This window comes from Aquarana catesbeiana, linkage group LG01, assembly GCF_042186555.1.
Source record: "Aquarana catesbeiana isolate 2022-GZ linkage group LG01, ASM4218655v1, whole genome shotgun sequence".
Classification (NCBI taxonomy): domain Eukaryota; kingdom Metazoa; phylum Chordata; class Amphibia; order Anura; family Ranidae; genus Aquarana; species Aquarana catesbeiana.
In genome coordinates, this window is record NC_133324.1 from 505,797,906 (window position 1) to 505,814,336 (window position 16,431).

At 43.8% G+C, this 16,431-nt stretch overlaps 1 protein-coding gene across 1 annotated transcript in view; it reads right to left on the minus strand.

Moving 5' to 3' along the window:
* INSL3 (insulin like 3) overlaps positions 1-10,596 on the minus strand; it is a 144,259-nt gene extending 133,663 nt beyond the window's left edge. Inside the window, exon 1 of the transcript XR_012235191.1 lies at positions 10,541-10,596. The gene's annotated coding sequence lies outside the window, so the exon portion shown is untranslated. The remainder of the gene's footprint in view (positions 1-10,540) is intronic.
* Positions 10,597-16,431: the final 5,835 nt, after the last annotated feature.

Below are 16,431 nucleotides of genomic sequence, written 5' to 3' on the forward strand. Positions count from 1 at the left end.
ATAGTCTAATTAACCCTGTCCCTTCTAATATTAGGCCAGCCATAGATGGAGTGAATTTCTTTCCTGCAAAATTTGCTCGATTCCCTCCCACAGCCCTCCCATGGAGCTATTGTGTTCATCCTGGGGGGGGGGGGGGCGTGTTCGGAGGACACAATGAATATTGCTAGCAGCTATAACAACCGTTAGCAATAATTGCATGTCAAATCTGACAGCCTGGTTGTACTCAAGTTGATTGATCAATCAACTTTAGTACATTCAGTCTGCCCATACATGGTTTGAATCTCGACTGGTTCAGCAGCATAGAACTGTCTATGGCCGTCTATATTTATATATAACTATATACCCAAGTATATGTACACAATTGCACCAGTACTCTTGATGGGCCCTTTGCTGATAATACCTGTTTGTACATTGGATGCATATACTGTTATTAAAGCTGAATTCCAAGAATTCAGCAACTTTGCAAAAAATGCAGGCACACTTAAAGGAGAATTCTAAAAAAAAAAAATGATTAGTTAAACCTACAAGGAAAAGAGGAAAACCCCTGAGGGTGGGACTTTGAAGGCACTACCAAAAACAATGAATTATGAAAGTATATTGATTACAAAAACCGTATAAACATGGTACTGAACATGGTCATGAATACTAAAAAATCAAATTATACAACAATGGAGATACAGTATCCTATACCCGACGCGTTTCAGAGCTGATTGTCGTCTCCTTCATCAGGGATTTAATAGGATATATGTAGTCTATGAAATCCAAAAGTAGACAGTCAACAGTAAGTTACAACATCAATCCAATAACACACAGGCATAGAAAAGCCAAATATGATTGGCAACTCACACCAGTTCAGTTGTATATACATGAGACATTCATGTTCATATTTAAAAACATTGCCACATGGGGTCGTCAGCAGCCCTGCCCACATTGTGACTGCTTGTATATAGACATCTGCAATAGTTGTGTCTTAATATGTAAAATTAAGAAACGACTATTGCAGATGTCTATATACAAGCAGTCACAATGTATATACAACTGAACTAGATGTGAGTTGCCAATTATTTTTGGCTTTTCTATGTCTGCATTTTATTGGATTAATGTTTTAACTTACTGTTGACTGTCTACTTTTGGATTTCATAGACTACATATTTTCTGTTAAACCCCTGATGAAGGAGACAACAATCAGCTCTGAAACACATCAGGTATAGGATACTGTATCTCCATTGTTGTATACCTTAATTTTTTTTTATTCGTGACCATGTTCAGTACCTTGTTTATATTGTTTTTGTAATAAATATATTTTCATAATTCATTGTTTTATGGTAGTGCCTTTACAGTCTCACCCCTAGGGGTTTTCCTCTTTTTCCTTATTCTCATGGGATGTGGCACACTGGGAACATACTTTATCAGAATTCTTTTTCATTTTAGTTAAACCCACAAGTGCTTTTTTACCACTACTATTCCTTTATATTGGCTTTTAAAATTTACAAATGCAATTGCATAGAAATTGGATGAAAGTTTTAGCACTGAAAAACACTTTTTGAAAGATAAAAAGTGCATTTGATATACAACTATATAGATCAGACTAAAATGAGGGACAAATGAGGAGGATAGAGGGGCATTGTTTCAAGTCAGGGACAGTCCCTTGAAAACAGGGACAGTTGGGAACTATGCAAAGGCTTCTGTGAATGGGCAGAAGGAGCAGAGGGACTGGCATAGCAGTTCCAGTGACTCTGCTCTTGAAGAACTGAGACCACAGTGAGTAGTGTCGGACATGGAGCAAAATAAACCTCTCAGATGTGAATTATAGAGATAAGTCTTGTCAGAAACCATGAATCTGACTGAGACAGAAGTACAGTTAAATCACACTTAAATCACACTTGTTTAATAAAAAAAAGGTAAACAGAGTAAACGTAGTCAAAACATAGCCAGAGTTCAAGAACCGGAACATGGATAGTCAGACAAGCCAAATCGTCAGGAAGCCAGAGATGAGCGTAGTAGAACAGCAAGCAGGATTTGGAGCCATAAGGAATGGCAGCCAAGCAAGTCTTTAACAGGAACACAGGAGAGCGTCTCTAGAGATGTGACCAAGGCGAAGGCAGAGCTCACCTGGACTGGACGGCTTAAGTAGGCAGGACTGATGAGCAGGATATCATCAACAGGTGAGTCACTGTGGAGAGAGAGGAGCTGGCAATTAGCCAACAGCTGAGCGGACAGCTTTGAGAAGGAAGGGCTGAAGGGCTCTGCGGAACAAATGAGTCAGGCAACATGGAAGGTTGGAAACCATAGTTCGCTATAAACGGCGACTATTGGGAAGCAGAATTCAAGGCACTATTGTGAGCAAACTCCACCCACGGTAAGAGATCTGACCAGTTGTAATGATGGTCAGAAATATAGAAACGTAGGAATTGCTCCAAGGACTGATTGGCTCGTTCTGCGGCCCCATTAGACTGCGGGTGATACGCAGAGGAGAAAGCAAGCTGAATTCCCAACTGTGCACAAAAGGCTCACCAGAACCAGGACGCAAACTGACTACCCCTGTCCGAGACAATCACCTTTGGTAGCCAATGTAAGCGAAAGATCTCCTGAGCAACAATGGAAGCCAGTTCCTTAGAAGTAGGCAACTTCTTAAGTGGAATACCATGGGACGTTTTCGAGAACCGGTCAACCACCATAAGGATAACTGTGTTGCCCTGGGAGTTGGGTAACTCCACAATGAATTCCATAGATAGGTGGGTCCAGGGCCTCTCTCCATTGGGTATGGGTTGTAGGAGGCCCACTGGAAAGTTTCGTGGACTCTTACTCTGAGCACACACGGAACAGGCAGCTACGAAGGCAGTTACATCAGCACCTAGACTAGGCCACCAGAATTGTTGGGAAATGGCCCAAAAGAGTTGATTCTTCCCAGGGCGGCCAGCAGCCTTGGGAGAATGGTAAGTCTGGAGCATGGCAGTACAGAGACTCTCTGGGACAAAGCAGCGGTCACAAGGTTTCTCAGGAGGAGCATAGACCTGAGCAGCAAGAATTTTGTCACCCAAAGGAGAAGTGAGACTGGTGCAAACCATAGCCAGAATACGATCAGGAGGAACAACAGGGACCGGAACCGACTCCACCTTGGAAGTGGAGGAAAATTGTTGTGACAAAGTGTCATCCCTTACATTCTTATGCCGCGTACAAATGAGCGGACTTCTCGTCGGACTGAACTCCGAAGGACTTTTCGAGTTCCAACGGAGTTCTGATGAAACGGACTTGCCTACACACGATCCCACCAAAGTACGATCATTTCGAACGTGATGACATACGACCAGACTAGAAAAGGAAGTTCAATAGCCAGTAGCCAATAGCTGCCCTTGCGTCGTTTTCGGTCCATCGGACTAGCATACAGACAAATGTTTTTTTCGATAGGAATCAAGTTCGTTGGAAAGATTTGAAACATGTTCTATCTCTAAGGTCTGTTAGATTTTTTGATAGAAAAGGTCAGATGAAGCCCACACACGATCGGAATGTCCGACAAATTCGTTCCGTTTGACCTTTTCTGCCGGAAAATCCGATCGTGTGTACGCAGCATTAGTACCAGGTAAAAATGAGACAATGTAATTGAAACTAGACAAGAAAAGAGCCCATCGTGCCCTTCTGGGAGAGAGGCGTTTAGCCTCAGACAAGAATGTGAGATTCTTGGTCAGTAAGAATGAGAACCGGGTACTCATAATGGCCTGTTCTGGTATTAAACGTAGTTTTCCACTCGGCACCCTCCTTAATCCTCACAAGATTGTATGCCCCTCTCAAATTAAGCTTTGTGAAAACCGTTGCTCCCTTGAGGCGGTCAAATGACTCCGTAATCAAGGGAATCGGATAAGCATTCTTAATCGTGAAACGATTGTGACACCTATAATCAATACAAGGTCTCAGTTCACCACTCTTCTTCTTCACAAAGAAGAAACCAGCACCAGCAGGAGATGAGGATTTGCGGATGAAACCTCGAGAAAGTGCGTCTGCAACATACTCCTCCATGGTCTTATCCTCCAAGACCAACAAAGGTAAAACCGGCCACGAGGGAGTATGGCACCAATTGCTTGACCTTTTCAAAGACATTGCTAAAATTGCGGTGCTCCTCCGGCAGGGAGGAGAGTGAAGAGGTGTACAGGACCTTGGCTACCTTCTGGAAGCATGTCTTACTGCATTATGGCGACCAGAAGAGAACCTCAGCACGGAGCCAATCAAAAGAGGGGTTGTGCCTCTGTAACCAAGGATAACCAATAACCAGCGGAAACTTATTGAGGAAATAATTTGTAATTGGATTATCTCATGGTGAAGAGCCCCTACGACCATGGACAATGGAACAGTCTCATGACTCACATGGGTAGGCCGTAGAGTTCTTCCGTCAAGAGCCTCAATGGCAAGTGGAGTGTCAGGCAGCTGCAGCAGAATCGAGTGCTTCGATACAAAGGCAGCATCAATGAACAGACTCTGGGGCTGCTCTGCAGCCCCAGAGTCGATTAGAGCCTGTATCTCGATGGAAGACTCAGCCCAAAAAAGGGTAACCGAAACCAGGGGTATATCATTCTGGATAACTGGGGACGGAACAACGCCACCTAAGGTCTGTCCGTGAAAGGAACTTCATTTTGGGGGTGACAATTTCTTAAACCTCTTGTTGAGGAAACATACCTCTTAATGGGGGAACAGATCACAACCATATCTTTCACCACTCTATGCATCAGGATAAATCTATCCTAGATTCCTGTATTGCAGTAGAACGGATATTTAACCACTATCCGCTCTCAAATACATGGTAGGATTTTGGGTCATTGAACTGTCACACAGCTCCTGTATAAACTTAATGACAAACTCTATTACTTTATTTACATTATCCCTGTATTTATTGTGCATAATGTATCTAACAGCATCATTCATACACTATAGAATATGTCCGCTGTTGATCCTGGTGGGCCCTTGCTTCCCCTGTCGGCCTCGTGGGTCCTAGTCCTTTGTTTGGCTTCCTGGCAGGGCGAGTGTGAGGGAGATGTGGTTCACTCCGCGTTCTCCCCCATGCTCTGGTTGACGGATGAGTGTTCCCCTCATCCGCTGCTATGAGGTTCACCCTGCTGGCGGCAACCCTGCATCACTCCGGATTAGCCGTGGCGGGGCGCGCATGTGCCGCGACGTCTCACGGCTTGCGGCGGAGATGATGGCAGTAGCCGGGGCATTTGCCTTCCGGGACGCCGGAGGAGCCACACGTGGGCTGCTCATTCAGCGGCCCGGATGCCATCACTCTGGGGGGAGGAGGTCAGCACCTGTGTTCACTCACCCAATTGCCCACGCAGGCATATATCCATGACTGGCTGCCTGTGAGTCTAATCATGACTCCACGCAGACCAGAATGGATGGCGCAGCATTTATTCTCCCTGGTTCTAAGTCTCTACCTTTCTTGCTCCATTGCAGTTTGGTCACTAAAAACATTACTTTCCCTACTACACCTGCCACATTGCGGCATAAGGTTAACTATATTACTAGATTTACATTCATATATTTTTATTGTTTTTGGTCCTTCACACACCTTTTTTTGGATTGTTTGATGGTCCCTTTTTGCCTTCACTTCCACTCCAACACCTGTTGGCTGACACTGCGCACACATTTTATCACTTTGTTATGGCACCTCAGCCAGCACTTAGCTGGCTTTTTATTATATTTTATTTTATATTTGATTTTTTTTTCACTTATTCACTGCAGGTTTTTTTTATTCCCTACATTATATCACCTTTCACCCACTCACTCCACACACCACATATTTCTAACAACCCCCTAACTATATTATTGATTTTCTTATCATATTACGGTTCAGCCACATTTCTAATTATGTTTATGAGACTTCATGATACCTGATGAATACATACTAACCATTATGGTATGATTGCAGTTAGACCATACATTTTATGTTTATAACCCCATCGACACTCTTACCTATGTGCTGTAAGTTAATCCACCCACTTTTCTCAATTCAATATGATTGATTGGGTGTTTGTTGCAGGTGTGGACTCTCCCCTTCACCTGGAGGGCATTAGCAATGTGGCTCCTTGTAAGCTTCTCAGCCTGGATCCATGCGCTCTGGGAAGGCAGTGGGCAAATATGGGGTCCTCCGGATCAATCAACGGCTGTTAACAGTTCTGGCCATGTGATTATTCCCTTCACCTCCTAGCGGTAATTATATCGCCATCCTAGTCCTTTAACTGGATTCATGATATGTTCTTAAATTTTGAAGTTGTTTACCAACTATCCCCCTGACGATGACCGTTGATATGTTGAAACGCGTCAGTGTTTAATACCTTCTACAGTCTGGATATGTAAAAATGTATACATTTTCATGTAAATTTGTCAATCCCATGTTGGGGAATATGTATTGTACCATTTGGCCAGTCCCTTTACATGTTATAATGCAAACTATATCACAATATGTCTATTGTCTATTGTTTTAATAAATGCATTCATTGGTTACCCATTTCAGACAATTTTTGATCATATGATATTGCTGTCCAAAGCCCCATCGGGGAAACTCTCCTTTTTTGCTATTACATTGCTTCGGGGGTGTGCAGCACATATATATCTCTCTTACATGTGCTTTTTCCTACTATTACTCAAGGTTCGGGTCGTTCCCTGGACGGGTAGGACAAGACTTCAAAAAGTGACCTGCCTAGCCACAATAAAGGCACAATCTCTCCCTCCTCCTAAGGGTTCTCTCATCTGCAGAGAAACGCGTGAAGCCCAAGTGCATGGGTTCATCTTCACAGACCGACTCGGTACCAGGAGGTGAGGGAGGCAAGGGTGGAACTGCAAAGTTCGGAGACAAATGTATAGGAGGCTTCCACAAGCGCTCCTTAAAAGGGAGTCTTTCGCTGAGTCTGGAGTCAATGAGGATGGCAAACGTGATCAACCTCTCCAGCTCAGTGGGTATATCTCGGGCTGCTATCTCATCCTTGATGGTATCCGAGAGACCATGACAAAAAGCAGCCATGAGGGCCTCATTGTTCCAAGCAACCTCTGCTGCCAGAGTACAGAATTCAATGGCGTAATCGGCAACAGTTCTCATACTCTGTTTGATGGACACTGTTCTCCGGCATCCATGAAACTCAGATTCTCATAACAATGATTCTAAGCACTCAAACAAAGGTCACATGAACTTTTACCTGCTCAAAAAATGTAGCTACTTTTGAAGATATTCCTGGCACATGGACAATGGGTTGCATCTTATTAGTTTACTTTCCCCAGAAAGATATGTTTTATATGATGAACCTGCTATTTCACAATAAATACATTTTTTTTGTTAATGTATTAATGTATAACCAATTCAAATATGCTAAGAATGCAATTAAGAACAAGCTCTTGCTGTCATAAATATGTAAAACAAATGTTGCCTTTGGACATGTAAGAAAGATGTAGTCCTATAACTGGATCAGATTAAGACCCCATACACAATATTAGATTTTCTGCAGATTTTTGTCTTCAGATTTTCAAAAACTATGTAGTGAAAGGGCCTGCCTGATTGCATACAAATTGAAACTCTTAAGGTTTGACCTCATATTATATGTTTTTGGTAAATCTGAAGACAAAAATCTGCAGAAAATCTAATTCTAATAGTGTGTATGGAATCTAAGTTTGTGTTGGTTCAAAAGCTACTGTAGCTCTCTTTTTTTTTTTTGGGGGGGGGGGGGTGAGAAATGGCCCTCCCCAAACAGGATATTGCACTAAACCTGTAGGTAAACAAGAGAACCAGAACCTTTGCCATGTGATAGCGTGGGTTTGAGAATAAAGTTGGCAGGAAGTATACATTCCCTGCCTGGGGAATGTAAAAATAACATATAAGAAATATAAAGTCCCAACAGAGGAAAATGCCACGATGTATTAAAACATCTTCACAATGACTTTAAATCTTCATAATAATGTGAACTGTGCATAGATGGATGTACCCTCACCTTAAAAGATAGACCTAACTGTATTACACGTTAGTATTACTGTATTACATATTAGCAACCTTTGAGAAAGTCCGGTATGGATGAAACACATCAGTGGGCCATGATTTTCATGATGTCATCACGTTAGGTGGAGCCTCTGCGCTATCTTGGATCACTGTCTTGTCATATTTCCATGTTATTGAATGAGAGCTTTTCCCTAAAGAGATATCCTGTGAGTGCATTTTTTTATTTAATAAAATGGTATGGTTTTAAAACTATGGCGTTCCCCCTACTTGTGTTCCCTGAGTGCCATATTAAGAAACATCTGGGAACGTGGAAGCGGATGGTCAGAATTTCGAACAGAATCATTGAGAGTGTGTGTGAGACATATAAGCGCTATTTGACCTCTGTGTAATACAGTTAGATCCGTCTTTTAAGGTGAGGGTACGTCTATCTGTGCAATGCGCTGATCTTTGTTCACATTCACAGTTTGTTCACAAATATTGTGGGAATTTCATCTGTTAGGACTTTATATTTGTTGTGTTATTTTTATGATATTCTGTCATGTCACTTATGTGTATATTTAAAGAGACATTTATTTTTTGTATGCAAAAAAAAATATTTTTGCACATGAAGTGTTGGTACATGCGTTGCAGTTCATGGCATGTGCTATGCATGTTATTGTGAGTGTGGTATGTCATTTTAATGATAATAAGTATGGGGTATTTTAAATAAATTAAGTGTTTTGACGAACGGCACATGATAAATAAAAGGGTAATGTCTGAATCTACGTATAATGAATTGCAGTGCCTCCAGCCATTTATGGCAGTTAATTAAAAAATATGAACTTTGTACAGACAATCAGTAATATACCACAATAATTTCCTGAGTTTGTTAATCTATGGGGAATTCTTACCAATGTATAAATATCTCCCAAATAAATTAATAAGTAAATACATTTTATTAATATACAAGTATAATTATACAACTTTGTACAAAACCAGAATGTCTGGCGATTAATATTTTTTATAAACATTACCAAAGACATCAACGCAACAATAAAACTATTTTCTTTAATATTTGCCAAATAACCCTAGGGTAGCCCCAATCGACTATGTTAAAAAGGGTGTGGTTAACCACGCATTAAATACAAAAACACAATGGGGGTTATTTACAAAAGCCAAATCCACTTTGCACTACAAGTGCAAAGTGCACTTGAAAATGCACTGAAAGTGCACTTGGAAGTGCAGGCGCTGTAGATCCGAGGGGGATATGCAAAGAAAATAAAAAACAGCATTTTAGCTTGCACATGATTGGATGATAAAATCAGCAGAGCTTCCCCTCATTTCAGATCTATCCCTCAGATCTACAGCACTTGCACTTCCAAGTGCACTTTCAGCGCAATTTCAAGTGCACTTTGCACTTGTAGTTTGCACTTGTAGTGCAAAGTGGATTTACCTTTTGTAAATAACCCCCAATATCTCTTGGCACTCGGAAGAAAGTCAAAATATGTCTTGAGGAGCCAACAGATAGATATTATCAATTTGAACGAAGTCTTAATTTAACAGGGCTACCAGATTGGATTGGACAATAAATAATTTCCTTAGGACCACAATAGCCAATCTAGTTGCAATACAGGTTGATCTTAATTTCACTCACACATGGCTTCAACACATGGCAAGACAAATAATGTGGGACAATTATTAAATACTAAACTACCCTTCACACAGTACTTGATAAGATTAAAATATCAACAGTAAAATACGATTCCTATAATTTTGGGAAGAAAAAGTTGATCAATATTTATATGGTCAGTATCTCACCACTGTTTAAAAGGAAAGAATGTATTTTCGATTTGTCCTAACAGCAACGTCCAACGAGATGGGGAGTGGTCACTTATTACCAAGCTTGTGATCATCCAGAGAGTGTATGTCAGCGTGTGGATCTGTGGTTCTCGGTCTCCTCAATCATGTGGGTTTCTCCTTTTGTAGGGTGCAATGTAATTGTTGGATGATTACCTCCCTCTCCTCAAGTTTACCATCTCGTGATTGGTTGGTTCCAAATATGGAAGGTAACTGCCGTAATTCTCACCCGCCCATCTGTTATCATGGTAAAGGTGTAATAAGAATATGATGTCTAGTGTTATTATGAAATGTATTGTAATATGTTTCATGTTAATATAATATTGCCTTATGCCCTGTAATTTGCTGTCCCCATCTCGTGTACATTGCTGGCTATAAGAAATATATACCTAACCAAATATATTGAGATAAAGATGATAATAACTGTAAGTGCTTATACAGAAGATGCATACAATCCTGGGGGTATATAAAATTAGCCAGGCATAAAGTCCATGGCCATAGTAGTGGCAGTCCAGGGGTTAATATAGTCTCTGATCGTACAAGATGTGAAGGGCTGGCTAGTGGAATGATTGGTCCTAAAGGCGGCAGCTGTCCTCAGAGAGCTGGCTCTGTGGTATTGCAAGAGGGGGTAGAGAAAAGGAAGCGCCACCTGAGTGCAGTATTAATGTAAGAATTTAATGGCATAAAAAAATGAACACTTACAAGAAAGACAAATTAAAAAGGCTCACGCACCTCCTCTGTGTGTTCCACGCCAGTCTCAGCTTCTCCCTGACGGCCACAGGAAGAGAGACAAGTTACAAGCCTCCATCTGCAGCCCTACAACGCTGATAACAACTTCCGGACTGGAAACTGAGGAAGATACACACTGCCTACTCACAGATGAGCCTTTTTAATTTGTCTTTCTTGTAAGTATTCATTTTTTTATGCCATTAAATTCTTACATTAATACTGCACTCAAATATATTGAGATAGACAGAGATTTATAGAATCAAACAACACCACCTTTTAACCATAAAAGACTGGTGCCAAATCCTTGTCCAATATATGGATGACTCCAATACACATTGATTCTTACAAAATGCATTGCAACATTGTAATTTAACACACATATATATGTGTGACTGACCAGTAGAAGGCCCCATGATAGAAAATGTCAGCGCCCATGGATGCAGTGGCTGAGGTGTGGTATGACTCCACTTCTCCTATGGTCCTTGTAGATCCCAGGGCTCTCCCTAACCTGCACTGACAGCTTGGTGAGTGGGAGGATGTGACAGATTGGTTCTCCTCCTCCCTGCTGATAGCCAAAGGAAAGCAGCGCCAATCCCTGGCCATCGTAGTCACCTACCTCCGGCCACCTGGAACATGGGCAATCCTGGCGATGGTAGCAGTGCTCAGGAGAAGAAGAAGGGGAAGAGGAGCAGGCACACACATTGTACACTTTTAGGTTCTCCCTCCTGATGCAGGACTTACATGTGAGGCTCTGTAGATAAACACGATTGGTGCTTGGCTCAGGGGCAGGAGGTGAGAGGCATAAATTAATACTAAAAAGAAAATTGTAGTGCTGGAAGAAGAAAAGCATAGTGCAGTAGGACCCTCTAGTGTGTGCTAGAAGTAGAGTAGGAGAAAAGCATATGTTTCTGGCCAGGAATAACCTGAGCCAGGAAATTGGGTCAGGGTTATTAGAGACCAGGGCTGGATAACTCATCCTGACAGACCTCTGGTGCCTCCCCCTGGTCTAGAAGGTTGGAGGTTAGGGGCTGTCTTGAATATTTATGGAGCCTTGGCCAATCCTCAGCAGTGGGCTGGCAGGGGGCTGAGACCACTCCATAAATAGTAATGGGCCATGCCAGCAGGGGCAGTTGGGTGGAAGATGGAGGTAGAGTGCTGAGGAGGCTGTCGGTGTCCCTCAGGGGTGTCCCCTAGTTTGGGGGGGTGTGCTACCTTGGGCCAGAGCTCGGGTGCTGGAGGGATCCTTCTACAACATACAGAAGGAGTCTTTACTGGAGGCACAGAGCAAGAGAGGACAGAGTGAGTAGATCAGCACTGTTGGGGACTAGGGATGAGCTTCGAGTCCAAGTCGAACTCATGTTCGACACGAACATTGGCTGTTCACAAGTTCGCCGAACAGCGAACAATTTGGGGTGTTCGCGGCAAATTCGAATGCCGCGGAACACCCTTTAAAAATCTATGGGAGAAATCAAAAGTGCTAATTTTAAAGGCTTATATGCAAGTTATTGTCATAAAAAGTGTTTGGGGACCTGGGTCCTGCCCCAGGGGACATGGATCAATGCTAAAAAAGTTTTAAAAACGGCCGTTTTTTCAGGAGCAGTGATTTTAATAATGCTTAAAGTCAAACAATAAAAGTGTAATATCCCTTTAAATTTTGTAGCTGGGGGGTGTCTATAGTATGCCTGTAAAGGGGCGCATGTTTCCTGTGTTTAGAACAGTCTGACAGCAAAATGACATTTCGAAGGAAAAAACCCATTTAAAACTACTCGCGGCTATTGCATTGCCGCCCGACAATACACATAGAAGTTCATTGATAAAAACGGCATGGGAATTCCCCAAAGGGGAACCCCGAACCAAAATTTAAAAAAAAAAATGACGTGGGGGTCCCCCTAAATTCCATACCAGGCCCTTCAGGTCTGGTATGCATATTAAGGGGAACCCCAGCCAAAATTTTTAAAAAAATGACGTGGGGGTCCCCCTAAATTCCATACCAGACCCTTCAGGTCTGGTATGGATTTTAAGGGGAACCCCGTGCCAAAAAAAAAAAAAAAAAAACGGCGTGGGGTCCCCCCAAAAATCCATACCAGACCCTTATCCGAGCACGCAACCTAGCAGGCCTCAGGAAAAGGGGGGGGGACGAGAGTGCGGCCCCCCCCTCCTGAACCGTACCAGGCCACATGCCCTCAACATTGGGAGGGTGCTTTGGGGTAGCCCCCCAAAACACCTTGTCCCCATGTTGATGAGGACAAGGGCCTCATCCCCACAACCCTGGCCGGTGGTTGTGGGGGTCTGCGGGCGGGGGGCTTATCGGAATCTGGAAGCCCCCTTTAACAAGGGGACCCCCAGATCCCGCCCCCCCCCCGTGTGAAATGGTAAGGGGGTACTTACCCCTACCATTTCACTAAAAAACTGTCAAAAATGTTAAAAATGACAAGAGACAGTTTTTGACAATTCCTTTATTTAAATGCTTCTTCTTTCTTCTTTCTTCCTTTATCTTCTTCTTCTTCTGGTTCTTCTGGCTCTTCTGGTTCTTCCTCCGGCGTTCTCGTCCAGCATCTCCTCCGCGGCGTCTTCTATCTTCTTCTCCTCGGGCCGCTCCACACCCATGGCATGGGGGGAGGCTCCCGCTCTTCTCTTCATCTTCTTCTCTTCTTCTTTTCTTCTTTTCTTCTCTTCTTCTCTTCTTCTCTTCTTCATTTTCTTCTCCGGGCTGCTCCGCATCCATGCTGGCATGGAGGGAGGCTCCCGCTGTGTGATGGCGTCTCCTCGTCTGACGGTTCTTAAATAACAGGGGCGGGGCCACCCGGTGACCCCGCCCCCTCTGACGCACGGGACATGACGGGACTTCCCTGTGGCATTCCCCGTGACGTCACAGGGAAGTCCCGTCAAGTCACCGTGCGTCAGAGGGGGGCGGGGTCACCGGATGGCCCCGTCCCCCTTTATTTAAGAACCGTCAGACGAGCAGACGCCGTCACACAGCGGGAGCCTCCCTCCATGCCAGCATGGATGCGGAGCGGCCCAGAGAAGAAAATGAAGAAGAGAAGAAGAGAAGAAGAGAAGAAAAGAAGAAAAGAAGAAGAGAAGAAAATGAAGAGAAGAGCGGGAGCCTCCCCCCATGCCATGGGTGTGGAGCGGCCCGAGGAGAAGAAGATAGAAGGCGCCGCGGAGGAGATGCTGGACGAGCACGTCGGAGGAAGAACCAGAAGAACCAGAAGAAGAAGAAGATGAAGGAAGATAGAAGAAAGAAGAAGCATTTAAATAAAGGAATTGTCAAAAACTGTCTCTTGTCATTTTTTTTAACATTTTTGACAGTTTTTTAGTGAAATGGTAGGGGTAAGTACCCCCTTACCATTTCACACAGGGAGGAGGGCCGGGATCTGGGGGTCCCCTTATTAAAGGGGGCTTCCAGATTCCGATAAGCCCCCACGCCCGCAGACCCCCACAACCACCGGCCAGGGTTGTGGGGATGAGGCCCTTGTCCTCATCAACATGGGGACAAGGTGTTTTGGGGGGCTACCCCAAAGCACCCTCCCAATGTTGAGGGCATGTGGCCTGGTACGGTTCAGGAGGGGGGGCGCTCTCTCGTCCCCCCCCTCTTTTCCTGCGGCCTGCCAGGTTGCGTGCTCGGATAAGGGTCTGGATTTTTGGGGGGACCCCACGCCGTTTTTTTTGGCACGGGGTTCCCCTTAAAATCCGTACCAGACCTGAAGGGTCTGGTATGGAATTTAGGGGGACCCCCACGTCATTTTTTTTTTTTTAATTTTGGCCGGGGTTCCCCTTAATATCCATACCAGACCTGGGGCAGGACCCAGGTCCCCAAACACTTTTTATGACAATAACTTGCATATAAGCCTTTAAAATTAGCACTTTTGATTATTCATGTTCGTGTCCCATAGACTTTAACGGTGTTCGCGTGTTCGAACGAACTTTTTTCCTGTTCGCATGTTCTGGTGCGAACCGAACAGGGGGGTGTTAGGCTCATCCCTATTGGGGACTAACAAGGGGGAGAGACTGCCATATATAGCCAGTCTCCCTGAGTCAGTCGGGAGGACTGGTGTAAGAGTTAGCCTGGAGGGCTAGTAAAGGGGCAGCTCCAGCCAGGTGGGTTGGCAGTGCCTGAAGAGGTGGTGCTGGGATCAGTGTCCACAAAGGAGAAGTTACAAGCTATTTCACTGCAATTTCTGCTACACCAGAAGGGGCTGCGAGTCCCTGCCTGTAAAGGGCAATTTCTAAAATCTGAAAGGAAGCCTGTCAGATCATCTACAGTAATTCAGCTGGAGCAAGCAAGTGTGTGCAGGAGAAAAGTATAGGAGACTGTATATAGCTGTACATAGGAAGAATGTCTCTGAAGTTGTTGAAATTTTACTGAAGTCAAGTGGGCATCCCATTACCTCCCAATCCCTAACAAAGTTATTAACCCCTAATAAAAAAACAAAGTCACAGACTGTTTCCTGACTCTGGGTGCTTGTGAAAATTCAGCGTGCCTGGCTGTGCAGGACTGGGAGATCCAAGTTCATCAGCAGTCCCTACAGGGGTGTGCTATAAAAGTATCGGTTGCTAAAAAAAGTTGTGTCCGTGCATTCCTAATTTACAGCGTTTACAGTATAAATTCTTTTTTCATGATTGGGAGTGTGAAGTTGATATTTTTTTAACTTTCAATTATCTTGAAATATTTTTCAACACACAATGCTGAAAGGGTTGCCTACCCCTGCCTTAGACTTAACAAGCATTTAACCCTTGCAGTACATGGGGAGATGAGGGTGAGGGGCACTGCGAGGGTAATTTTTATTTAATCCTGGAGTTCAGCTTTAAAACCCCTTCCCGCCGACCGTACGCAGATATGCGTACTCGGCTTTCCGGGGTTATACCGGGATGATGCCCGCAGCTGCAGGCATCATCCCAGTACCGTTGTTTCCAGCGGGCGATCGGCTACCCGTGTATAACAACCGATGCGGCTAAAAGCCGCTCAGTTGTTATACCGGAGGAGCGGGAGGGGACATCCCCCCCTCCCGCCGCCTCCCGCCGCTGTTACCGGGCCTCATGTGCGATCGGCGGCTGGGGGCGGGCTGGAACTAAGCTGTGAGCGGCTTCGTTCCAGCCTTCTAGTTGTAAACGCGGAAGCGACGTCACTTCCCGTTTACTCGGCTGCCAATGGCGCCGAATTTAAAAAAGTACACAGTATTCAGAATCGCCGTTTTCGGTGATCTGAATACTTTGAAGTGTAAAGGAGGGATGGGGGTCTTTTAGACCCCCCATCCCACCATAAAGAGTACCTGTCACCACCTATTACTGTCACAAGGGATGTTTACTTTCCTTGTGACAGCAATAAAAGTTAAAAAAAAAATTTTTTTTTTAAACACAATTTTAAAGTAAAAAAATAAATAAAAATAAATAAATAAATAAATACATTTTTTAAAGTGCCCCTGTCCCCGCAAGCTCGCGCAGCGAAGAAAACGCATACGGAAGTCGCGCCCGCATATGTAAACGGTGTTCAAACCACACATGTGAGGTATCGCCGCGATCGTCAGAGCGAGAGCAATAATTCTAGCCCTAGACCTCCTCTGTAGCTCAAACCTGGTAACCGTAAAAAAATTTTAAAGCGTCGCCTATGGAAATTCATAGGTACCGTAGTTTGTCGCCATTCCACGAGTATGTGGAATTATAAAAGGTGACATGTTTGGTATCTATTTACTCGGCGTAACATCATCTTTCACATTATACAAAAAAATTGGGGTAACTTTACTGTTTGGATTTTTTAAAATTCATGAAAGTGTCACTTTTCCAAAAATTTGCGTTTAAAACACCGCTGCACAAATACCGTGTTATAAAAAATATTGCAACAATTGCCATTTTATTCTCTGGATTCTCTGCTAAAAAAAATGTATAATGTTTGG